The sequence below is a fragment of the Neophocaena asiaeorientalis genome, unplaced genomic scaffold (genome assembly GCF_003031525.2).
Source record: "Neophocaena asiaeorientalis asiaeorientalis breed wild unplaced genomic scaffold, Neophocaena_asiaeorientalis_V1.1 scaffold182, whole genome shotgun sequence".
Lineage (NCBI taxonomy): Eukaryota > Metazoa > Chordata > Mammalia > Artiodactyla > Phocoenidae > Neophocaena > Neophocaena asiaeorientalis.
Window position 1 is genome coordinate 3,797,961 of NW_020174648.1, and position 27,238 is coordinate 3,825,198.

Sequence of the window (27,238 nt, forward strand, 5' to 3'; positions counted from 1 at the left end):
ATATATAAAAAGAGAGCAAGAAAACCAATAAACGAATCTACCAGTGATTATAAACTCTAAACACTAAACTAAGATAAACATAAAAGAAAAAAAATTCGATGCAGAAAGCACCCCCAAGTTTACAGTTGCTCCCAACGTCCACCACCTCAATTTTGGGATGATTTGTTGTCTATTCAGGTATTCTACAGATGCAGGGTACATCAAGTTGATTGTGGAGATTTAATCCGTTGCTCCTGATGCGGCACGGAGAGATTTCCCTTTCTCTTCTTTGTTCGCACAGCTCCTGGGGTTCAGCTTTGGATTTAGACCCGCCTCTGCATGTAGGTTGCCTGAGGGCATCTGTTCCCTGCCCAGAGAGGACGGGGTTAAAGGAGCAGCTGACTTGCGGGCTCTGGCTCTCTCAGGCCGCGGGGAGGGAGGGGTACAGAGTGTGGGGCGAGCCTGCGGCGGCAGAGGCTGGCGTGACGTTGCACCAGCCTGAGGCGCCCCGTGTGTTCTCCCGGGGAAGTTGTCCCTGGTTCACGGGCCCCTGGCAGTGGTGGGCTGCACAGGCTCCTGGGAGGGGAGGTGTGGATAGTGACCTGTGCTCGCACACAGGCTTCTTGGTGGCTGCAGCAGCAGCCTTAGCGTTTCATGCCCGTCTGTGCGGTCTGCCTGATAGCTGCAACTAGCGCCCATCTCGAGCTCATTTAGGCGGTGCTCTGAATCCCCTCTCCTTGCACACCCCAAAACAATGGTCTCTTGCCTCTTAGGCAGGTCCAGAGTCTTTCCTACACTCCTTCCCGGCTAGCTGTGGCGCACTAGCCCACTTTAGGCTCTGTTTACGCAGCCAACCCCTGTCCCTGGGGTCTAACCTCCGAAGCCGGAGCCTCAGCTCCCAGCCGCCGCCCGCCTCGGCGGGGGAACAGACAAGCCTTTCGTGCTGTTGAGTGCTGGTTGGCACTGATCCTCTGTAAGGGAATCTCTCCGCTTTGCCCTCGGCACCCCTGTTGCTGCGCTCTCCTCCGGGGCTCTGAAACTTCCCCCCACCCTGGTCTCTGCCAGTGAAGGGGCTTCCTAGTGTGTGGAAGCTTTTCCTCCTTCACAGCTCCCTCCCAGAGGTGCAGGTCCTGTTCCTATTCTTTTTTCTCTGTTTTTTCTTTTTTCTTTTGCCCTACCCAGGTACGTGGGGGCTTTCTTGCCTTTTGAGAAGTCTGAGGTCTTCTGCCAGCGTTCAGTAGGTGTTCTGTAGGAGTTGTTCCACGTGTAGATACATTTCTGATGTATTTGTGGGGAGGAAGGTGATCTCCACATTTTACTCTGCCATCTTGAAGGTCTCCCCGAGAGGGAGTGTTAACAGTGTCAAAATACCCACTGGATATTTTCCCTTTATGTTTACGGCATAATAAGCGTCTATCTATTAAGGAATATGGGGAAAATGATTTGAGACTGTAAAACATAGTGATCATGATTCTTTAGTGATTCTCGGGAGCTAAGGCAAAGGAAATCCATGCTTGCAGTGGTATATCAAGGCTCTCAGCTTGTGGCATAGTTCCTTTAGGGAATGAAAAGGAACTAAACCCTCTTATGGAACTATTTAGTCCTTGAATCAGGAAGGTATTTCAGATGAGTTCTGTGAGACTCAAAAGGTAATTATTTACCAAGTATCCAGTGTAACATCAAGTATTGGGTAAGTCCCATACAAGCATATTATTTAATCCTCTCTCACTCCTTCATGGTAGCTAAATATTGTCACATAATCCCCCATCAGTGAGGAAATGATGGGTCTGGAATTCCTAAGTGACTTCCTGATCAAGGGCAAACAGCAAGTTGGAGAGGGAACCACCGCTTGTCTCCATAGCCAGTGGGCCTCCATTCTGCCTGTTAACTCTGTGAGCCAGGCTAAGTAGTCGAAGAGCAATGCGCATTTGGGAAAGAAGAAACTCATTTCAAAATGACCCCTGACAAAAGGTAGTGGTGATCAAGAAGGGATAAAGATAAGGCCCAGGGGAGTGCTATTTCACAGTGGGAAAGCTGGGGAAGACGTGGGCATTGCCTCATCTAAATCTTTTCATCGTACAGAATACCTAGACCTCAAGGTCATGTGCAGTTAGCGTCAGCATGGAGACAAGAGCCCCTTCCTGGACTAACATTCATTCCACTCTCTCTCCCCATAAAGTGCAGTTGCTTTTGCTGGGAATGAGAGGCTGTCAGTATAAGCGTCTGTGGCACCCTTTTAGTAGGAAATAGTTAAACTGGGGAAAATCATGCCTTTTAATTATTGAAATCCTTTGTTGATGCTGAGACATTGTTTGGTGAACATACATGAAGAATATTCGTAGATATTATATATTACTAAAGCTCCCTCTTATTGACTTCTGCAACACAACATAAACACGCAGAGCCCAATAAAACATGACTTTGTCTTAATAGCATTATGAATAAATTATTAAGAGCTTTTTTTCTTCTGCAGTAATTTTACTAGTTTTTTTTTTTAAATAAAATCAAACCTCCTATAGGACTGTAATTAAAAGTAAAAGAACATGCAGCAGTTTTTAGCCGTGATACTCAGGAGATTAATAAAGAACTGTCAAAACTCAGACGAAAGAATATCCTCTGTTTGCTGAGGGCCTCCTTGAGAATGGCTTTCAAGGGGGCCATAACCTCTGTGATTGCTTATGCATCTCACCAACTGTGGCTGAAGTCTGTGCTGGAGAACTTGCCCAGAATGGCTGCTGCACCATGCTTGTTGGATGCCGATGGATGTTGCCAAGGTGAAGGAGTGGGTCTTCTTTTTTTTGCATTATTCTCATCTAGCACAAGCCTGCCCCATAGCAGGACCTCTTCAAATGCTTATTGGATCAGTTACTGTACTACAGGCCATACCCTTTAACTACAAAGCCAGGTACCATAGTTTGGATTTCCTACTGAGTTGGCCTGGGGATCTGCTCAGAGCTAGTATACACAGTGAATAACTGTGATGAGAGATGGAGGACCCAGTTTAATGAGCAAGGGCTCCTGTCTCAGCCAGACCTATATTTTAGTGATGGCGGCACTGTCTTAATGCAAGTTACTTTGTCACTTTGACCCTCATTTCTTGAAAAATGATAATACCCACTTTTCAGGGGCTGGTGAGAGGACTGTGTGATAAACATGTAAAATGACCTAACTCAGAGCCTGGGAGCTTGTTCTTAGTATTCACCTATGCTTGCCACCAGGTGGAAGCCCTGGAGGAGAGTCACCTGATCAGGAGCCAGCTATTAAGTCTGATTTATCTATTGCTTTACTACTCTCGCATACCCATTGAGTACCTGCTGCTCCATCCCTGTAGCTCAGTGTATCCTCTTCTCTGTTCTCACGTTAGATCAGTTTTAATTGAGTCTCTGTGGCTGCTGTCTCTGGTGTGGTTTCAGTCAACTCTCCCAGTGCCCAGTCTGGCCAACCCTGCCAGAGAGCTTGCAGAGGACAAATGTCCATCCTGTGATTTTGTATGCAAGGGCAGGGCTACTGTAGGTCACTTTTAGCCTGGCCAATTTCACTCCGATTTTTCTTCTGATTTCTTCATTTAGTCCCCAGATATATCTCCGCATCATCCATTTGCTTTTGTGTCTCATTATGAGCTAGGGGGTCACTCTCAAACCTTCTCTGTTGGGAGGTGAGAACATGTGTGATCTGTGCAAGACCGACACCAATCTGCATTGTTCAAGGCTCCCTGTATTGGAGGTCACTCAGCACCCAAACAGTGCTTCTCTCTGCAGATATAAGCTCGTTCTTTTAACACCTTTGAGGACAAGTAGGAGTTCTTATCATCCTTTTGCAGTGTGGAGAAGCTGAGGTAGGGAGAGTCAGATGTTTATTCTGGGTCATAGCATCAGCCGTGATGGTAAGGGAATAGCTTGCAGGGGACGCCTGCTCCTAGTTGGAGTTGATACCTCAAAGCAATACAGCTGGTTTACGGTTTCTCTGAAGTCTTTTGGGGTGGCACCATTGGTTTCTTCCTCTTTGGATGTTGGCCCGTTCTGTAGTGCTAGGAGTGATTTTTTTCCTTGAGTCTGAAGGAAGTTAGACACATTGAACGTGGATACCTAAACTTTTGAGGCCTGCCTTTTGGAAGGTACCCACACCTTGGATACCATCATTTCTGAAAGAATATTGGGCTTGATTGAGAAAGTGTTTTAACCCAGTGATGACAATTATTAAAAACTTATACCTTCACTACCCCTGCTATTTAAGACTGTTTTTCAGGCAAAAGGGTGGTTGTGTTTTTTCTTGCACTTGGAATACTCCCTGGTGTTAGGATAGACTTAAAGCAGAGTTGAAAAGAACCCTTTGGTTCTTTTCTCTAGGGAATGCAGACATTTTGTCAAAGGGCTATTGACCTCTATAGAAACTGTGCTATATGAAAACAGCCTGAGGAGTCAGTGGTCCCAAATTTGAATCTCTCTTCCCTTATTTAGTAGCAGCATAACTTGCATAGGCTTCATCCTCTCTCAGAGTCTGTTTCCTTCTCTGTAAAATGAGGCCAATAGTATCTGCCTTTGAAAGCTATTGTGAAGATTATATAAATGCCTAACACTGTATTGGCTCATAAGTACTGCGGACGCGCAGGCTCAGCGGCCATGGCTCACGGGCCCAGCCGCTCCGCGGCATGTGGGATCTTCCCGGACTGGGGCACGAACCCGTGTCCCCTGCATCGGCAGGCGGACTCTCAACCACTGCGCCACCAGGGAAGCCCGGTGCAGTCATTCTTTATCTTACTGATGGTACATCGCTTCTACTAATGTGTCACTCTCGCCCTATGATGTTTTTATAGGAAAATGTTTAGGGTTTCAGACTTTTTAAATGACATATACATACACTCATATGAACTTACAAATCATAAGCGTATAGGTCAATGCATTTAAACAAAGATAGCGACCCTGTATAACCAGGACCCTGATCACGAAAGAAAACAGAGTTAGCACCCTCCCCCAAATCCTCCTTGTGCCCCTTTCAGTCACCACCACCCCCCCCCCCCCCAAGGGGAAGCATTAACTGGATTTGTAACACCATAGATTAATAGGATCACTTTAAAATTTTATATAACAGAATCATACAGTGCAAACTTTTCCCGTAGGTGGCTTCTTTTACTCTACAATATGTTTTTGTAAAAATCTGTTCGTGTTACTGAGAGTAGCTGTAGTTTACCCACTATCACTGCAAAGTGGTATTCCATTGTGTGATTATATCACAATGTGTTTATCCATCCTATTTTTGATGGCCATTTGAGTAGCTTCCAATTTGGGGCTATTTTGAACAGGGCTGCTATGAACATTCTTGTGTATGTCTTTTGACTCATAGAGAAATGCATTTTAGTCAGGTATATACCGATGAGTGGAATTTCTGGTGTATAGTGGATGCAAGTGCCTAGCTTTCATAGCTACTGTCAAATAGTTCTCCAAAGCTGGGTTTTTGGTTTTTAAAAGACAAAGTCATATTAGTGGTAACAAGACCAACCTTGCATCAGTAATCATCTTATACTTAGAAATGGAATCCTCTTGCTAAAGCTGTACTTTATGTGCTACTCACAAATGGAATTTCAATACCCAGTTCTATCGCATATTAGTTGTCCTTACCTAGGAGTAATAATGGTCTTCTCTCATCCTGGACTCCTGAAGGCAAAACATTTTCCATGCAGGTACCAACCTTTCTCCGGATGTGAAAGCTTCAGCTTGTTCATTTTTATGGTACAATAAAAGCCTGCTTTAAAAAAATTGGCCAGCAGGGGATTAGGGTATCAGTAGAAAAATTCTATGTGTATGCAGTTGCTAAGTTATCTTTATCCTGCTTGTTCTGTTCTGGAAGTGTATTACTAGGAGCTGTCAGTTGTCTTAAATGTTTTAATGAATAATACTTAGTTGCCTAAGGCTTTTTTAAAGCAAAGTACATAGATTTGTTTTAAATGCAGAGGGAGATGGAAAATAATAGATGGTCTGCCTTAACAAAAGCATCACCAAATGCCAGCTAACTGACCTCATTTCCCTGTTTCCAGCACAGTGAAATTTCATTATCACCATCATCTTTATTAACTAATTTTTATTATCAGTCTGTAAAACACTACGGGGTTTATAGTAGAGTGAAGTGAAATGGAACATGTGTTGAAATTGGAATTAGGTACCTGGGAACAAGTCTGTCTGCCATTTACTAGTTCTGTATCTTTGGGACAATCACTTAACTTCTTCTACCTCAGCTTCCACAATTTTAAAAAGGAAGGGTTAGATTCCAAGACATGTAAGAATCTTTCCAGCTTTAGAAATCCTGTGATTCGAATTTTAATCAATTTGGGTAAGTTGATCGAAATGCATACAACCAAATTTTTTCTTGTAATTAAATATATTATTATCATTATTTTTACTTTCATAGCTTAAGAAGATAGATGCCCATGCTTTTCTGAGTTCAATGACTTTCACATGGACTTTCTTAAATAAATAAGATGAGAATGCTTGTCCTAAGTGAATTAAGGACAACAGTAAGAATCCTTCTACTTCCCAGTTATAGTTTCCTTGAAATTGCTCTTTTTTTATTTAGTAAAGAGGGAAGTGGAGCAGAGGAGGGGGAAATCCACTGGGCAATAATATTGGGAAAACATTGAACTGTCCCAACCTCAAATATCTTCTTAGTTTTTATTTAATATTAGTATTTATTTATTTAGAAAAATATACATTAAGCACCAGCTATTTGTCAGGGACTTAAGATCTAGAAATAGGTTAACAGAAACTCACACAGTCAATGAAAGCCTGCACAGTCAATGAAAGTCTCTTGTGTCTAAAAATACAAGAGATCTGATATTTTGCATGATTTTCCCTTTTAAAATAACAAAATAATGGAATATACTATATATGTTCATTGTGGAAAATTTCAGATCTGATTTTTTTTTTTTGAACATCCTGTACACATCATAAAATCTAAGCTAGGACTTTAAAGGAAGATTATATATTGATTTATTCTTTTCTACCTGCATGTTTTGCCCTGGAATATAATTATATTGAAAGGCTGGTAAGAATGATGTTTTTGGAGAAAAAGAGTACATAAAAATCAGCTTTGGAGTTTTTTAACATAATACTTTGTGTTTAATTTTTAACTATGGAGGCATAAGAGATTATATCCAGTGTGTTGAGAATTGATATTGCTTAATGGAAACGTTTTCTTCCCTACTCTTATATATATTATTCATAGAAAAAAGTGGTCTTTTATGAAAGGGCGGCTGGTCCTTTAAGAGAGGAACTTCCTCAGAAGAGCTGCTAACAGTGGTTTTGATTTGCTGCCCGACATTCACTTACAGGCTCATTTAACATTAATAGGTGATCTCGGTTCACTTCATGACCTCTTGGAACCTAAATCACAGACAGGGTCATTTAAGAGATTTGGGGAGAGTAGACAGCCAGTTAGCAACTTTGGGGAGCTCCGGCTAGAAAAGAATCGCTATACAAATGAATACTTAACTATATCAAGTTGGAGCCCATCAAGTCCCAGGCGCCGCAGCTGCACCTGGAGTACAGCTTCTAAGCTCAGCTCAGCGCCGCAGAGGGCATGCGCCAGGTCTACTACTTCGGCCTGTGAGGGAAGTACTACAACGCCACGGAGCTGGAGCTGCTCGGGTCTGGCCTGGAGGACCTGTTCCACCCGTGCAACCAGAAGTTGACGCTCAAAATGGTGCTCAGGATCGCAATCCAGCTGGTCAGGCGCATGAAGTACATGCACACCAAGGGCCTCACCTACCGGGACGTGAAGCCCGAGAACTTCCCGGCTGGGCTGCCGGGCACGCCATCCACAATCATCGACTGACTCCGGCCTAGCCAAGGAGTCCATCAACCCCGAGACCAAGAAGCACATCCCGTACTGCGAGCACGACGTGCTACATAAGCCTCAACACTCATCTGGGCAAGGACCAGAGCCGTTGCGAGGGCCTGGAGGCGCTGGGCTACGTGCTTCCTGTGCGACAGCCTGCGCGGGCAGAGGCTCAAGGCCCACACGCTCAAGGAGCGCCAGCTGAAGATCCGGGACACCAAGCGGGCCACGCCCACCGAGAGCCTCCCCGAGAGGTTCCCGGAGATGGCCACGTACCTGTGCTACGGGCGGCGCCTGGACTTCTTCGAGAAGCTGAACTCTGACTACCTGCACAAGTTCTTCACTACCTCTGACCGCAGCCGCTTTGTGTTTGGTTACCAGTCCGACTGGGCCGGGAAGCCCCGGCCCACGCCTATGGCACGGTCCACACCAACCTGCCCTCGCAGCCTCAGGCTCGGGACAAAGCCTTGCTACACATCAAAAACCAGGCACTGAACTCCATCCACGGGGAGCTGAATGCCGACGACACCACCGCTGGTCACTTCAGTGTCCCCATCACAGTCCCTGCAGACGTGGAGGTGGCTGACGACACCAAGTGCTGCTGTTTCCTTCAGAGGAGAAAGAGAAAATCACTGGAGCCACGCAAGTGACCCTGGAGTGGTGCCCTGAATCCTCCCGCTGCAGCCCCTCGGGGCCAGCTTGGCCATGGCCATGTGGCCGCAGCCGGACGCAGACGGCCAGGCCGGCAGAGCTGCCCTCCCCACGTGGGATCACTTACTTTACATGAGACTTTGGACGAGATTCCTTACACCTGTGTCTGGTCCGCCCTTCCAAGAGCATTAGCTATTTAAAACAAGGAGAAAAGAAAACTCCAGCGGCCGCTCTGCCTTGCGTCTCCGCCAGTGTCTACTGAGTAAGTAGTGCAGCCGCCGGCCCCGTTAGTGCCATAAAGTGCAGCTTTTCTCCCTTTGTCCGGAGGCCGTTTTCTACTGGGGTCGCTGTGGGACGTTGCTGCCAGAGGTGAGCCCGCCCTGGGCCTCCCCAGGCCAAAGGGGAAGGCTGGGTGAGGGCGGCCCCCAGCCGAAATGCTGCTCCGAAGCCTGGGCCGGCAGGTGTGGCCGGCGGGGAGTTCCTGCGCACCTACTCCAGCCGCTGCCCCAGGGCCGCTGCCCCAGACCTCTGGGCGGCCACCACTGGGCCCCTTGGGTGGTGCCAGGTGTGCCTGGTTTTCTTGTGTTGGCTCGGCGCTGCCGGCCGAGCCGTGGGAGATAAGCGTCTTAAAGCCAGTCCCAGACCCACAGTGGGCCAGGTTCGAGCGGTCAGCGTGGTCTCCCGGAGGCCAGAGTGCTGCGCGGTCAGAGCAACTGGGGCCGTTCCCCGCGGCGTGTGCATCTAGGTTTTGCCTTACAAAGTGTACAGAAATGGCACTTCGTTTCTCTGATGCTTCCTGGAGGCCACAGAATTTAGGGGCTTTTTTAAAAAAATAAAGGAAAATGAAACCAAAATAATATTAATAATAATAATGATTATCATGCAGGCTTTGCTAAGTGCCAGGCGCTGTATTATTTCATCTTTATGACAAATCTTTGATAGATTTGTCATACTATAGCCAGTTTTAGGTGAGGAAATTGAGGCTTAGGTTTATTAAATGAGTTGTGTAGAGACACACAGCTGATAGATGATGAGATTAGGATTTAAACCATGTTCTAACCCCAAAGACTGTGTTCATGGGAGCTGCAGTTGTTACGGGTGAACCTATGTGGAGACATTTCTGTATGAAATAAGGTGGAGGTGTTTGGCAGTTGGGAAAAAAAATTAGTTATGGGACTTTTCTTTGAAAATATCACGGCATTTTCGCAGTGGTGGTGATGATTGGAGAACTGACACTGATGAGCAAAAATTATAGGAGTTTTGTCAAGACTGGGGACGAATGAGGAAACTGTTAAGATCTCTGCATGAGTTGCTCTAAACTGGGTTTACTTTTAGAAGTTAGCTATATTGGACTTGAGGTGCTTAAGCAGGCTTTGGGTATCTGGGATTCGTGCATCTGAATGACATCCAAGTTTCCTCTCAAAGCTAGTGTTCAAAGAGAGAGTGTGTCATAGACGTGCAAAAATTACTGCTGTGGTCTTGTTAGTGGGTTGATCTGCAAGAAGCAGCAAGAGGAAAACCACTTATTGATCTTTGTTCTTATTTCACAAGATCATTTTGGCTATCAGGATCCTTGTGATTCCACATGAATTTTAGGATTTTTTTCCTATTTCTGCAAAATATGCCATTGGAATTTTTAATAGGCATTGGATTGAATCTGTAGATCACTTTAGATAGTATGGACATTTTAACAATATTGAGTCTTTCAATCCATGCACAGGGATGTGTTTCCACTTAGACTTCGAAACAATACGAAGCTGTGCTAATCAAAACAGTATGATATTGGCACAATGGCAGACATATAGACCAATGGAACAGAATAGAGAGTCTAGAACTAGATCCAAGCACACACTGTCAAATTATCTTTAACAAGATTGCCAAGACTACACAATAGGGAAAGAATAATTTCTTTAATAAATGGTGCTGGGAAACCTGGATATCCATGTACAGAAGAATGAAGTTGGACCCTTATGTTAAAAATCAACTCAGGGGCTTCCCTGGTGGTGCAGTGGTTGAGAGTCCGCTTGCCGATGCAGGGGACACGGGTTCGTGCCCCGGTCCGGGAAGCTCCCACATGCCACGGAGCGGCTGGGCCCGTGAGCCATGGCCGCTGAGCCTGCGCGTCCGGAGCCTGTTGCTCCGCAACGGGAGAGGCCACAACAGCGAGAGGCCCGCGTACTGCAAAAAAAAATAAAATAAAATAAAAAATAAAATAAAATAAAATAAAAAGAGAAGGCAGTGGGCTTGAGATTATGGGCATTTGAATTGGCAAAGTCCAGGGCAAGGATCTAGAGGAAGAAGGGCAGTTGGATTTTACTCAGAAGACAATCATGTGCTCAGGCAGCCTGTCTTCATTTAAAACCACCTGTGTGTATTTTTAGTGCATTATATTCATTTGGGAGGCAGGATATACAGTGGCTAAGGACATGCAGTTTGGTGTCAGACTGACCTGGGTTTGAGTCTTGGCTCCTCTGATTATGAATTGAAATTTTCTTAACTTCTCTCAGCCTTGCTGTTCTCATCTGTATAGCAGAGAACAATATCTATTTCAACTGAGAAGATTAAGTGAGGTAATTTGTGTAGTGATCTCAACTGAAAATTGTGATGATTTTTTTTCAGCAAGGAGGCAGCATTAGTACATAAGGCTGGAGCCTGAAAGTTCGTGAGATTTCAGGCAAGGATATTTCTACAAGGCAGGCTCTCTTGGGAGCTGATGTCAGTATCAGTATTTGTATGCAGATCTGTACCCAAAACATAAACCCCAGGATATAAACCTTCAATGAAATTCAGAGACCTAACAGTCCTATATACAAACACACAGCTGAAAAGTCAGCTTTCACATACAGTTAAGAAAAAAATTGAACTTTAAAAAATAAAACTGTTAGTCGTTAATCTATGGGAAAAGTTGAAATCTCTCCTTTTCTTTGTTGATGTTTCTTTCATTTTTTGGTGAAATCTCCCCACGCTGTCATCTTTCAATCATCTAGGTCCCATTCAGAAGCAGGGAGAGCTCTGGCAGAGCCAGTGTTGCGGGTGTGTGCACGGTCTTTTTTTGCTTGTTTTTCATTGCTGCTTCCTGGGCTTCCTCTTCCGAAAAGGGCAAATGGGACATCTCAGAGTATTAACTTACCAGACAGGGGTTATTAAATGATATGAATGTGGTTGCTATAGGATTTTGCAATTCTTCTAAGTTGGTAATAACTGTTTTAAAGGAATAGGTAAGAGGATTTCCTTAAGTCATCAGGTGGTGTCCTGCCTGTGCCAGGAATGGTCTAAGTTACTGTTCTTCTGGTAACTCTAAGTTGATGGATGTCATATACGGTATTCTGACACTGAGTGTTAAAATAAGTGCCCTTTAGACTTCAGCAAAATATTTGGCAAGGTCTTCCGCATGAGCTTTCCAGACTTGATGGAAGGAGAAGGCAGAATGCTGCTCCAAGTAAGTAGATTCATATGTGGTTGTAATTTGATAGTGGATTCTAATCATATTTTTTATTCAGTCATTCAGTGTCAACAGATATTTAGTCAGAGCTTTACCATGTGTCAGACCCTTTTCTAGGTACTGAGAATGTACTAGTGACCAAAGGAGACAAAGCTCCTGCCTTCATGGAACTTATATTCTAGTGCCGCAGGGCTCTTTCCTTAGACCCGTCTTGTTCAACATTTCTATAATTGATTTCTGTAACATTCAAAAATATGTTTGTCCTACAAAGCCACAGTAATAAAGACAGTGCACTACTGGCATAAGGCTAGACATATAAAAATGGAATGGAATTGAGAGTACAGAAATAAACCCTTATATTTGTAGGCAATTCATTTTTGACAAGGGTGCCAAGACAATTCTATGAGGAAAGTGGTGCTGGTACAACTACACAACTGTGTATCCATGCAAAAGAATGATGTTGAACCCTTACCTCACACCATATGCAAAAAATAACTCAAAGTGGATTTAATATATAAATGTAAGAGCTAAGACTGTAAAAGCCTTAGAAAAGTGTAAGTCTTTGTGATCTTAGATTAGGCAATGCATCTTAACTGTGGCACTGAAAGCACAAGCAACAAAGGAAAAAATTAGATAAATTGGGCTTCATCAAAATTTGAAACTTTTGTGTTTCAAAGAACGACATCAGGAAATTGAAAATACAACCCACAGAGTAAGAGTAAATATTTGCAAATCATGTATCTGATAAAATATCCAAAATACTTTAAAAAATCATGTATCTAAAATATATAAAGAACTCCTACAACTCAATAATAAAAAGACTAATGATCCAACTAAAAATTGGGCTAAGATTTGAATAGACATTCTCCAAAGATATCCACATGGTCAGAAAGCCCATGAAATGGGCTAATGCTCAATAGCATTAGTCTTTAGGGAGCTACAAATAAAAACCACAGTGAAATACCACTTCATAGCCACTAGGATAGATATAATCAAAAGCAAACAATAATAAGTGTTGACAAGGATGTGGAGAAGTCAGAACCCTCATACACTGCTGGTGGGAATGTAAAATTGTTCAGCTGATGTGGAAAATGATTTGGCATTTCTTCAAAAGAGCTAAACATAGAGTTACCATATGACCCAGCCATTCCACTTTTAGGTATATACTCAAGAGAATTGAAAACATCTGTCCACAAAAAAAACTTCCACATGAATATTCATAGTAGCATTATTTATAACATTCAAAATTGGAAACAATCCAAGTGTATGTTAACTGAAGAATGAATAGACAAAGTGTGCTGAATCCATACAATATACTAGTATTTGGCCGTAGAAATAAAGTACTGATAAATGCTACAACATGAATGCATCTTAAAAAACATGATTCTAAGTGAAGGAAGCCACACACAAAAGACCATATATTATATGAATCCATTTCTATGAGATGTCCATAACAGGCAACTACATAGAGACAGAAATTCATGATTGCCAGAGGATGGAGGGAGGAGGGATGGGGACTGCTAATGGGAATAGAGTTTCTTTTTAGGCTGATGAAAATTTTCTGGAATTAGGTAGTAGTGATGGTTGTATAACTTTGCAAATATTAAAAATCACTGATTGTACAATATAAAAGGGTGGATTTTATGGTATGTGAATTATATCAATAAAAATGCTTATCATAATTATAGGTTACATGAAACTAGCAAGGGGAATATTTGCATGGGATGGCAAAAATGGCAAAGTCTATACTCAGAAGAATCTTGACAGATTGGAAAGATGGGCTGAATCTGAAAAGGTAAAATTTAGAAGGAATAAACATAGAGTCTTAAAACTGCATTTAAGAAAAACAATAACAGCCCTATAAAATAATTCCAGGCTTTAGTTCACAGAGAGCCTGTTGTGAGTCAGCAGAATGTCACATCCTAAAAGGTTAATGTAATGTTTGCAGCATTAACAGAAGTATAGTTACTCCAGTGGGATATTAACATCATTCTTTTTTTTTGAGCTGGCCAAACGACACCCAGACTTTTGAGATCAGTTCTGGTCGTTGTGATTCAGGAAATATCTAGTTCAGTGGGTGAATCTAGCCCCAATACATATTATATTTGTCTTTCATGAAGTCTGTGTTCTCATTTGAAGGCATTTTGGTAAGATGGGCCTCTTAACCACCAGCCCAATCACTCCTTCATTACCACAAGCAGGGCCAGACTCATACATGTATTTTACCCACATCCTCCTTATTAACATTTGAATTTAGCCCCTCTCTCCACCCACTCTTGAAAACAAAGGCATGTAAAAAGGATGGTAAAGGCATCCCAAGACATGTTGAAAGGATAAGGAACAATTGAATGAACTATTATGCTTCATCAGAAAAAGATCTGGGAACCATGGGAGCAGACTTCAAATATCTGAAGGTCTTTCATGTAGATGTGGGAAAAGACTAATGAATACAAGGGATTGATGGGTTGAGGCTTCAGAGAAGGAGATGTTTTGACTCAAAGTAGAGAGCATTTCAACTGAGCTCCCTGTGGATGGGTGGTCTTTATTCAAAGGTGGAGGGTTGGTTGAGCTTTGTTGGCACAAGCTGGATGACCATTTAAATGGATATAGGATCTAGATGACTTTTGTAATCTCTTCTAGTTTTTTTTTTTTTTTTTTCTCTTCTAGTTTTAAGATTTCATCATGATGCTAATTATCTGTCAAGCCACCCTGCTGGTTTATCTATTAGACATTCTACCAAGGGACTGCAAACATAAGACTGTCTCATGGATCTTTGTCCTTTAGGAAGCTCACAGTCTAGAAGGAATTATAAGAATACCAACACCATGTGTTGTATTGTATTATATTGTATTGAATTGTGTTGTTTGTATTGCAATGATGATGGTGGTGATTGAGGAGTGTGTGTGTGTGTGTGTGTGTGTGTGTGGTGTGTTTCGCAAGTGTGTACATTTATGCTTATGTGAGCAGGGCTAAACTAATACGTGGGCCACTAGTGCTTTTGGTGTCAGAGTGAAGAGGATACCCTATTTTTATTAAACAAAATAAGAGCTTCACTCAGCCACTGACTGATAACACCCTGGGAAAGGTGACTGTTTTCAGTGACTTCTAATTTCTATTTCAGTGTCTGATTGCAAGGTCTTTGCTAAGGGTCAGTTTTGATGGAGTTTGTAGGGTTGTAGAAGAACCTCAGCCAGTACTGGGGAGAGTGTGATATGCAGGTGGAGAGCCGGGCTTAGGCTGGTTGGTGCAGGGAGGGCGGGTGAGAATAAAGATACAATTCTTTCTGCATGTGTCTCTGTGTGAGTTATGAGTGTGTGTGAGAGAGGGTGGTGTGGGTAGGTATATGTATCCTGTGGGGTATCAGGTAAGGCTTCTACCGTTCTGTGAACTGGACTCTTGAAATTGAGGAGTACTTGTATTCATTGATCTTATTAGCCTCAAACATTTTCAGCGTATAGTGTCCCTCTGGTGCCTCTTTCTCTGAATCTGTCTCTCTCCTTCCAGGCATAGCTATGGAACAAAGATTAATTAATACATTAACTAAATTATACAAATGGCTTTAACTGCCCTCCATAGGAGCTTTTGTTATTGGAAGGGTCAAATCTGGTCCCATTCAGAAGCAATCCAGAAACTCTCATGGAGCCATCAAGGACCCCCAGATGGTGTGAGCTTCCCCACCGAGCAGGAAGACTCTTTGTTTTTTTTGAATTTTATTTTATTTTATTTTTTTATACAGCAGGTTCTTATTAGTCATCCATTTTATACACATCAGTGTATACATGTCAATTCCAATCCCCCAATTCATCTCACCACCACCACCCCCCCGCCACTTTCCCCCCTTGGTGTCCATACGTTTGTTCTCTACATCTGTGTCTCTGTTTCTGAGCATGAAGACTCTTGACATCAAACAAAGTACAGAGATCTGGGAGCTCCATGCCTCTGCATTGATGAGATTAGGCAGGGGCTCCTGGGTAACCTCCTCTGCTTTTGAGAAGGACTGGCTGTGCTGGTTACGTAAACCAAGAAAAATCACCATCCTCTGTTGCTGGCTCACTGCCCATTATCCCTCCCGTAGACGGGAGGGGTGTGTGGTGGGGGGAGAGAGAAGAGACAACATGCAGTAATTTGGCCAGTTCTGACTCTGGGCCAGACAAAGCAGTTCATATCCAACAAGTATTGCTGGTTTCTAAACCTTAATGGAAGAATTTTGATGTGTTGATTACCCTGTTTTGTTGAGGAAGGAAGGAAGAAGGCGGGAGGGAAGAAACACTCCACATGTGCTTGTATATAGTTACGTGAGCTTGGAGAATGGTGTGCAAAGATATTTTCTGAACTTTAATATTAGTTACTTCCGGGAGTGGGATTGCAAGGCAGATGGGCAGAAGTTTCGCTTCAAAAGCTTCTCAGTTGTTGGACGTCTTAGAAGGAGCGTGCTACATTTTAAGCGAGAAATGTTTAAAATACTTTTTAAAATAGGTAGTATCAACAGAGTGTAGGATTTTTCAGAAAAATTAAAGTAGCACCTCTTGGTTTGTTGTTAACTTCCAAACACATGTATTTTTCCCTTGTGAATGTCCTGTCTGCCTTTTTGATTTCACCGACGGTGACACTAGCTACATTCAGTGAAGTGGCTAATCAGGCATGTGGCGAATGTCACAGCTGTTCCAACTTCTCTATGTCTTTGGCTTATCGGCCTGATTCCCAAGCTCAGGAACACTGCCTCTGTTTTGCCCCTCTTATGAGATGGCTGGACACTTAGGAGTGAATATTATTCAACTCTGGCAATGGAAGTTTGTCTTGGCTTCTCAGTGGTGGTAGAAGCAGAGGCAGGCCAGCATCTCCATGGGTAGCAGTAGGAAGCATTCCATTCTCTTTAGGTGCTTAAGCAGATTTCCAGTTCAATTCTGTCACATCTGAGGGGTTCAGATATCTTTTCAAAACCCAAGCCTTTAGGCTTGTACTAAACTGAAACTCTGAGGCACTTGAGGTTGGTTCCTCATCACTGTGACTGGAGTTGAAGATTGAAAAAGATGAGGTGATAATAATACCTTACAGATATATAACTTCTTTAAGCAAAGCTCTTTGCAAACAGCTCAGCAAACCCCAGGACTGACAGCTCAGCTCGGCCAGTGCTGAAATGCAGCCGTGCCCTGAACAAAGCCACCTCCGGGGTCAGCAAGCCACCTTCAGAGAGACCTTATCTCCCAGCTTCGCTTGGAGAGGTGAAAATGAAGACTGTATCTACCAGCAGCGGCAGGGACACTTTTTTGAAGCAAAATGTAATTACCAGAGTAGGAGCTGGCCTCGAAAGTGGGGATTAACACTCCCCCGCTCCCACCAGCATCTTGGGCTCTCTGAACAGCTCCAGCAAGATTTGGGGTTTTATGCTTCCATCCAAAAGCTGGCTCTGTTTGAAACAACGGTTGAGGACTGCAGACCACAGAGACATTGATTCATTGCAAAGAGGGGAAAGGATTTAGCAGCATTTCTTGTAAGCCTAGGCAGCATGAGGTTGGTGGTGGGGATCAGAGGAGATTCACAGGGTCTGAAGGTTGAAAAAGAGGCCATGCTCACCTCCAAATTATAAATACCATTCAGTCTCCTGCTGAATGGGCAGAATTCCACATATGACTCGCTGAGCACACTGCTGAAGGTGGCTGACTCCTCACGGTCAGCATCCCGGGTCCTGTTTCTTTACTCTTGTACCTCAAGAACATCCCTGAAAGATGCTTTTCTCTTCTGGGCAAGTCTCTCATGCAACCAGCTTAGGAGTCTGAAAATTGGTGTTTCCTGTTTTGTCCTGGTCAGGAACCCTGATGACTTCATGCAAGTCACTGCCCCTCATGGTGCCTGATTCTCCACTTGCAGCACAGAGAGGTTGTACCAAATCAGGATCTTTACAAATGGTGCCTCCCAGAGTCCTAGGGATTTTCACTAACAGGCTTCAGCTGCCATCAGGAGGGTAGGAAGATGGAAATGATGGGACTCTGAGCCCATTATCCCTGCTGGGATGAGAACCATTCTTCTTTTATCTCTGTTGACACAGTAAGCGTCTCTTTAAAGGTTTCTTTTGAAGAAAGAGTTTTGCTGTTGAAAACATTTTGAGAATAGATGCTATTTTCTAGTTCTCTCTGGCTATAATAGTCTGTGCCCATGCACATCGCTTTGGCGGTTTTACAAACCAGACACCCGGAGTATTCATATTAGGTGCCATAGAAGATACCTAACAATCTCTGGTGTCAAAATAAAAGCTATTATTTTCTTTTCATTAAAAACTATCGATCATTAATAGTTCGATCAATAATAAAAACTATTATTTAGTTTTCATTAAAAACTAACTAAAGATGAGAAGAAACACACAGGACATATGAAGAAGAAATTTAGAATCTCCCATACCCCCACTCTCCAGGGACAAACTGTAAACATTAGTTACATGTTTTGCCAACTTTCTATTCATATAAAATTCTTTTTGGAAAACTGAGCTCATATTTTACACAATTTAAAAAGAGTTTAAAAACATTATTTGACCCTATATTGTAAGTGATTTGCCACATCATTAAATGTTCTTTGAAACATATGATGGTTAATTGTATTTAGTATTACATAGTATTTCATCATATGTCCATACCATCATTTATCCATCCCTTTTCTCATGCTGAGCATCTAGATGGATTCCAGTGTCTGCAAGTTAAATGCTAAGAGGAACATTTTTGCAATAATTCTTTTTCTGCCATATATGTATTTAAGGTTAAGGCTTTTTCCCTTCTTGAAATTTATATTTATGTTTAAAACTAGTTGACATGAAAAGAAAGCTAAAGGTGGAGAAAGAGGTTGGTTGAATGATCCATGATACTACAGAGAAGATACCACTAGAGAGACAAGAAGGAGGAAAGACAAACGCTAGGAGAAGATGTGTGTGGAGGAAGGGGAGGGTTTCTCTGCTATTATGCAAGACCAGGACATCTGACAACCTCAGTAATAACAGAAAAGTCTTTTGTCAGATCATTATTGAGTGAAAAAATATTCCATTTCTGAGGAACACAAAATCAGCTGTGGAGAACCCCCCCTCCCCCGCCCCCAAGGAGCATCGTGAGGACCTTGAATAAGAACCACATGGAGAGTGAAACAACCTGGTTGCTGATTTTGACATTGCCATGAACTTGGGCAGGTGACCAAACTCTGTTACTTCATCATTTAATGAGCGAATTCCAGTAGGTCAGTCATTTCCTGTGAAAGACACCAGCCCACCTAGAAGCCAGTGAGAGAGTAAAGGGTACCTACAAGGTATTTGTATTTGCAGTCTTTGTTAAGAACCTGATAGAAACTTTGCCCTTGCTATTGAAGAAAAAGATAAAGAGAAAACCAGGGAAACTCATTCCATGCCTCCTGTGCCAACGATTCTGTGAACCAGGCTTTTTATCTCTACCACCTCTCATAAAAATCCTCGGAAGCAGGGATTTTGCAGGTGCCCTTTACTGCCTTAGCTGCATTTTATAGGTGAGGAATCTAAGGCTAATACCAGTTAAGTAGCCTGTCCAGGATCATAGGGCTAGTAAGTGGCAAAGCACGATTCAAATTCATACTGCCTGTTTTCAAAACCTATGCTCTTGCAACTGGGCCATATGACCCCAGTTATCTGTGTCTTTGAATAAAAAGAGAAAAAAATAAATTATTACTCAATAAATAAGCTTGGTAAACAGGAAGAAAAATATGATACAAGGTTCCGTATCAGATTTTAAAAAAATGAAGGGAAGGAAAGAGGGATGGAGGGAGGGAGAGAAAAAAAGAAAACCTTAGAAACTCGGGACTATTTCATCTCTAAGTTCTCCAGCATATACAACCAAATGCTTTTCTTTCATATCTTTTAGGTGTCAAGGAGCATGAGAAATCCTTTGGTCCAATCACTTTGTTTTGTAGATAAGAAACTAGGCTCCAGAAAAAGGTCATTGACTTGTTCAATATCATGTGGATGGTTAAAAGCAGAACTGAATTAAGAACCAAAGTTACCTCTGATCACATAAGACAAGTATTTCTAACACTAAACACAGTGCGTGGCATGGATTAGTACCAGTCATTCAATGAAGATCATTCCTTTTGCTTACCCTCTGCTGTCCCATCCCTTTCCTGTGTTCATGCCTTTTTTCATTCAGCCATCACTTGCTGTGACCAAGCCATGTACTCAAGAGGTTCTTGGCCCAGGTAGAAGTTCATAGAATCTTATGCTCGTGCTCTTCTGCTCACACCCTATATCATTTGGGGAAAAACTGGATGTTAATGGGTTAAGGAGTAAAAGAGAGAATGAGTAGAGAAAATAAATTCATAGGCTTAATTTTCGAAGGGTTAAGCAATTAATGAAAGGACAAGATAATCCATAAGAAAAGTCAAAATCAAGATCAGAAGCTTTTTTTCTTCTGGAGGAGATGGAGGTGAGGATGACTTTTACCATTATTTTAGATGAAGGAGGAAGAAATACTGGGAAGGTAGATTGCAGGTAAAAGGGACAGGAGAGTAGAACAAAATCTTTAGAGGTAGCAAGTGAGGGAGAAGTTGAGGGCCTAGGGAGAGGGGTTGAACTTTGAGAAGAAAAAGAATAGCTTTCCTTCTAGGCTAGAAGGGATATGAAAGGAAAAGTGAAGATAGGAAGAGTTCTGAAGTAAAGGACAGGAAAATTAATGGAGTTCACCTCTCCTGCAGATGGACTGGGATGGGGATAATAGGTTTGAGTTATGAAAACAGGTCTTGGGCTCAGAATGTACCCACTCTTGAGATTTTTATTTGGGGAGGGACATACTCTCTGGCACCTTTGTGATTGGGAAAGTACATAAACTGTACATAAGAGCTTACATAAAGGCCTCTGCTTTTAGTGGGAGACATGCAGGGCCTGGAATTGTGGTAGAGCAAAATTAGCTGGTTCTCTTGTCCTTGGTGGTCATTTGCCTTTCTTTCTTCCTGAGTGAAAATGGTGACGCCTCCAACCATTCACTCCCTGATGGTTTCAGAAGTATGACTGGGAGAACTTCACTCCCTGTCGTGATGGGGAACTGGAGAAGTGCTGTGCTTTGCAGTCAGAGGCATATGGCACTTCAGAGGCAGTGGTCACGTATCTGCAGATACTATTACAAGGCTCCAACCTATAGCTACTTTCCATCTCCACAGAAGACAAAGATGAAAGGAACAGGTTTAAATGACAGCAACAGGGGGATTGACTCTGACAAAAGAAGGAAAACATCTTAGTAAGGTAGGGTAAGTATGCTGTGGAGAGGATTTGGAGGATGTAGAACATATATCCCTGGAAACCTCCAGGCCCTCATTTGTCTGGATACCTGGGATGTAGAAGAGCTTCCTGCAGAGGTTTGGTCCAGATGGGACCAAGACTCCCTTACAGTTCTGTATTTCATTTATAATCTTGATAGCCTGACTGCAGGTGGTGATCGCTGACAGTGGTCCACTTAGGAGACCATGTTGACAATTGAGGATTTGGGGAAGAGCGCCACAAAAAACAAGGGAGAAAGAACTCTTCTATTGTTTTCCTGATATATAATGGGCCTTTGCAGGAGGAAACTATTTTATTCCAGGGGTTAGAAACCTAATGCCCCATCACAGTTTATACAGGGAAAGCCCAGTGGATGATTTTTTTTTTTTTTTTTGCGGTATGCGGGCCTCTCACTGTTGTGGCCTCTCCCGTTGCGGAGCACAGGCCCCGGACGCACAGGCTCAGCGGCCATGGCTCACGGGCCCAGCCGCTCCGCGGCATGTGGGATCCTCCCTGACCGGGACACAAACCCGTGTCCCCTGCATCGGTAGGCGGACTCTCAACCACTGCGCCACCAGGGAAGCCCCCCACAGTGGATGATTTTCATTCATTTCTAACTTTACACTTGGAATTCTTAATTTTTAATACCTAAAAACAATGTTTTTACTTTTAAAGGTGAGATGAAACATTTTTTCCTCCATGGCACTTGACCTAATTTGGCATAGAGAAAAGAATGATGCTTTTGGACCTACAGATTTCCTACAAGAATTTTAGAAAATGCAGAGGGTTGTCATCTTCTGATATTGGGTGGTGCCAGAGAGAGGACGATAGATCACTAGTGTTGAATTTGTATGTGATCGGCAATACATTTTATACTCTGCCCAGACAACCAAAAACATACGGCCCTGGACTCACATAATAAGGAAAATATACTGATCCATGGCCAGTTGTTGTCATCAGGTCACTAAACCTATTTCTCCAGATATAAGATGAGACTATCTTGCCTCACAGTACAAACGTAATAAAATCTAGTAATGCAGCTATGAAAATAAGCACTGGCCCATAACCCAAGGGCTTAAGAAGTCAAGGCTAAGGAGAAATGGGCAGTATACAAAAAATATATTGAATTTCCCCCTCTTTATCTTGAGTTTAATAGGAATTTGGGTGTATTTTCCACAGAGAACATCTACATGTGCTTTATGCAGGCAGGAGATGGAAAAATAGGAAATATGGTACATTGATAAGTGGAAGAGTAGGTAAAATTATAAATGGGGATTTGGCCAATGAAAATGTTATGGTCCCAATAATTCAGAATCTACTAGCGAGTAATGAAGTGCCAATACCTTAGGCCAACCTGTAGTGGCAGAGTTCCCTCCAGTATCAGGAGGGAGAGTAGTAAAGGGAAGCCAGGAGTGTTTAACACAAGGTGCTGGTGTTATTCTTCTGGTTTGTATCAAAAACACCTACCCTGAACAACTGAGGAGTGGGAGGGAAATACATGCTATGGTGGCTCCTTTGAAGGGACGAGAAGGGTCACGTCCTGGCACTGAGATTGGCCCTGGTTCTTGCTTGCCTTTTCTTCTGCTCCAAAGTCTCCCTGCTGTACTCTTTGTCTGCGTGTCCTTATGACAGAAAGATCAAGGGGCCACTTCAGAGGAGCTTAAGCTTCAAACAGTCTTTTCCAAAAATAACAAAGGTGGAAGGAAGGAAGAACCCTCTGTGAGTGAAAGCTGGAGCCAAATAAAAAGGCATGAAATGAGGCATTGTGGAGGTGAAAGTCACCTGAGAGAGCCCAGAAGCCCATCCCTCTCACTTAACAGGAGAGGAAACTGAGGCCCAGAGAAGCCTTTTCCTTAAAGGACAGTTGTCCCTGGTCTCATCCTTGGCCCTTGACCTTTACACACTGCAGACTCATAGGTGAATTCATCCATTCACATGGCTTCCCCTTAGCGTCACTTGTACATGACCACAGAGGAGATATTCCCATGTGCTTCTGATGTGTCCATGCACCTGTCTATGGGGCATTTCTACCTGGAGGTCCAGTATGTAATTCAAACTCAGCATGTCTGAACCATCACTCCCCAGCAAACCTGCTCGCCATCCCGTGTTGCCTCTCTGGGTGAATGGTGTAAACCTCACACTGGCCTTTCAGGATTGTTCACATGTCCTCCCTTCCTCTTGTCCCCACATCCAAGCTGTGATTCACTCTGTTAATTCCCCCCCTTCCATTACTCTCCTGCCTTTTCCTGCTTCTCCTTTCTACAGGGCAAGCCCTTAACCCCTCTTAGCTTGAAGACTGCAGTAGTTGATCTCCCTGACTTTGATCTCAGCCCTTCTGGTCTTTGCAATCCACAAGCACGTTTTTTTAATTTATTTATTTTTAATTTTTTTTTTTATTTTTGGCTGTGTTGTGTCTTCATTGCTGCGAGCTGGCTTTCTCTAGTTGCGGCGAGCGGGAGCTACTCTTGGTTGCGGTGCATGGGCTTCCCATTGCGGTGGCTTCTCTTGTTGCGGAGCACGGGCTCTAGACGTGCGGGCTTCAGTAGTTGTGGCACGCGGGCTCAGTAGTTGTGGCTCGCGGGCCCTAGAGCGCAGGCTCAGTAGTTGTGGCGCACGGGCTTAGTTGTTCTGCGGCATGTGACCAGAGACATGGGACCAGGGATTGAACCCATGTCCCCTGCATGGGCAGGCGGGTTCTTAACCACTGAGCCACCAGGGAAGTCCCCACAAGCACCTTTTTAAAAGCCCAAACCAGGTCTTGTCTTTCCACTCCCTTTTGCCTGGAGAATAAATTTCAAACTCTTAAGCATGCCACACAGTGTCCTCTGTAGTGTGACCTGCAGTGAGCTCTTCAGCGTAGCACAGCCTGCCAAGTGCCATCCTGATGTTATAGGAGGGTGCCATGATATTATTACATGGCTGTATATCATGGAGTAGCTTCCCCTCACCACACACACTCTGCTGGGATAACCACACTTATCTTTAAGCTTAGTGCAGATATCATCTTTTAAACCATGCTGATGCCCTCTCCTTAGGAAGAGTGGGCCACTCTTTCCTTATACCCTCACTCCATCCTGTGTATACTTCTTCCACGGCCCTGTTATTGCATTCTTAGTTGTTGTTTCCCCTGCCCATTCTAGTATGTAAACTCCTTTTGGGCAGGTTTATTCATAGTTGTAAACTTTAGCCTTTGGCATGAAGGTAGGACTCAGTGAAATACTTTTAAAAAAGAATGAATGAATGAATGAAAGTGCACACAGCCCACTAGTGATCCAGTCAAGTGAGAGATCCCTGGTTTTCCTTCTTCAGTTCATGTTTTCCCTACTACGTACTATAAAGTCTTGGTAATGAAACGTGGCATTGACACATGAATCGAAAGATCAGTGGAGCATGCTGCCCAGGGAGAAGACTCGGGCATTTAAAGTGCTACCATCAGTGTATTTTCTCTACAAAATTGATCTTATTTTCAAGTTGAAATATTAGAACTCACAAACTAATTAGAAATAAGTGAAGACGAGTCTTCAATTTCTAGACTTTGTCATTTTTCTCTTGCGGCTCAATTATAGTTTAATTGTCCAAGAAAAAAAAATAGACAGGAAAGGTGCACACATGTATTGAGTGCCTGCTATACACGTCACATATAGTTTCATTTAATCCTCATACAGTCTTTGAAGTGTGTATTATTATCTACATTTTACAAATGAAGATACAGAAACTCTGAGGTATGTAACTTGCCTAGAATCATGTGACTAGCAAATGTCAGAGTTGGGAGTCTAATCACGTCTGATTCTAAAGTCCATTCTCTTTCCCCTTCACTACGTTTCCTCCCTAGGGAAACAGAACAGAATTAGGGACATAAAATCTCAAGAAGTTTCACTAAAAGACGTTCCTCTGTGACTCCAATAACAAATTGGACTGAAGAGACAGGAGCTGTGAACCCTAACTCTTACCCTGTGCATGGTATGATTTTGAGAAAGTCCATTAATCTCTTATATCCCATCTCTTTATATTCACAAATATGGGACACACAGACTTTCCTCATCAGTCACGCAATTACTAAAAAAGTTACTTCATAAATGAATTTGTGTCATTTGCTACAGAAATGCACTTGATGCAGTTACTAACCATAAAAGTGACCTTATTTCTACAAGAAACTAGTATTGGTCTAAAGGAGATAAGACAGCTGGTCTAGTGAAAATTAAGCAGTGGATAAAAAATTGATTCCCTTTTTATTTAATTTTATATCAAGTCTTTTTTGGGATGTGTGATGCCAATATTCTTTTACCCCTGGTGATAGGGCAGAACATGGAGAAGTGAAGAGATGCTTAAGAGGAGAATAGGAAGGATAGTGGGAGTGTGGCTGCTGAACGTTTTACCTGCCAGATTGATTTTTTTCCCTAAGTCTGATAACTCCAAGGTGGCAATTGACATTTTTGCTTGAGCATTGAACACATATCATTCACAGCATTTAGTGGACCTCAACAGTTACTGCCTATTGACAGAACTTGAATTTTGACAGTGCTTTATACCGTGCAGAGAGTCTAAAATTAAATATACTGGACAGAGCAATAGAGAAAATATTCAAAGTAGAAGCATCTTAGAATATTAAAAAAAATATTTTCAATTTTTTTCCTGGATGTTGAGAGGCAGTATAACGGAAGGAGCCTTGGTCTGAGATTCTTTCTCTGGATTTCTATGGGCTAATGCTCTGTGTTACCTTGGGGAAAATACTTAACTCTCTGAGCTTTTGTTATATTTTAAATGGGGCTGTGGCATTTATGCCCTTGAAGGATTGGACATCTGTAAAATGAGGACAGTATGTCTAAGTTCCTTTGTAGTAATTATGTCTCTAGGTTTTATGATGGCTGGGATACTCAGTTTGGTTCCCAGGCACCTTTAGAGCATACCTGGTAATATGGCAGCAGGGAAGCAGTAGAAGGGAAATGGGGCCCAGACACTGAAAAACAATGGGAAAATGGTGACTCGGTCTTTTCCTTAAAATCGTGATATTTCTTTCAAAATAGAGCCCTAAATAGATTTTTAAACTGGAAGGGAGAATTAACCTGAACTTCTAGAGGCTAAATTTCCTGAAGGATGAAACTCTTTGAGACATTTTTATAATAACCCCTATGATTAAGGGACAGGAAAGCTGGGAGAGACCCAGCTCGGCTCCAACAGTTGGCCTTACAAATTGCCCCACACCCCATGCTGCCATTCTTTTGGGACCTGGGAAAGACACCAGGTCCTTCACCAAGGATCTGTCATTTTTACAGTCAGAATACTCTCTCAGACATTCAATCCACTCTTTCCTTGTTTTATAAAAAGTCCAACCTTTGTACACTTAATATGATTTAATCCTGGTTTCATTTCCTGAATCTTTGTGTTGCTTTTTCTTCCTGGATCTCATGTTCAGTGCTGCCAGTTTCTTTGTCCCTGCAGGTGCAGACAAATTAGCATAAAGAGTAAGTTGCAGAATTGGAAAACAGCAAATTTGATTTCAAAGGCTATTTCAGACTGAGGTCCATTTGGTGGCATTAGGAGCAAAACTAATAAACAAACCAGATTTTTTTCCACCCAAATTGATTTTTTTTTTACTTGACAGTATCCCTTTAGAAGTAGAGTATTTTATCAAAATCTGATTTTAGCTGTCATGTACAGTGCTTTTTTGTTGTTTCCTTGCTCATTATTTCTGACTGTTAAGTTATGTGGGTTGGCAAAGGAAAATCTTTTCTTTTATAATAAAGAAGGCATTGCCTTTCCAGCGTCATTATCTGCCGTCATGTTTCACAGCCTTACAGCAAGCAGCATGTTGTGGTTTGCCATTGTGCCATCATGACTCCCATTTTGCAGATGGAGACAAAATTACAAAGAGACTTCAGAGCCATAGCTAGACTCTGAAAAGACACAATTCTGAAGAAACCGGGGGTCCCTTTACTCTTTCACTGTCTAAACAAACATTTTTTAGGACTTCTCTCATAAAGAGTTATATGTATTTACCTGTTGTTCTAGGGGGGAAAAAAGAGCCTTCTATAAGCTGTGACAGGTGATCAGAGGAGGCTCGGGCTAGGTGCTGTGATCAAGGCCAT

The 27,238-nt window shown here is 42.7% G+C and overlaps 1 protein-coding gene and 1 pseudogene across 1 annotated transcript in view; both read left to right on the forward strand.

Moving 5' to 3' along the window:
* The window catches only part of ASTN1 (astrotactin 1), a 323,825-nt gene that overhangs the window by 75,712 nt on the left and 220,875 nt on the right, over positions 1 to 27,238 (forward strand). The gene's annotated exons all lie outside the window — the stretch shown is intronic.
* On the forward strand, positions 2,621 to 8,456 carry LOC112408911 (casein kinase I pseudogene; annotated as a pseudogene).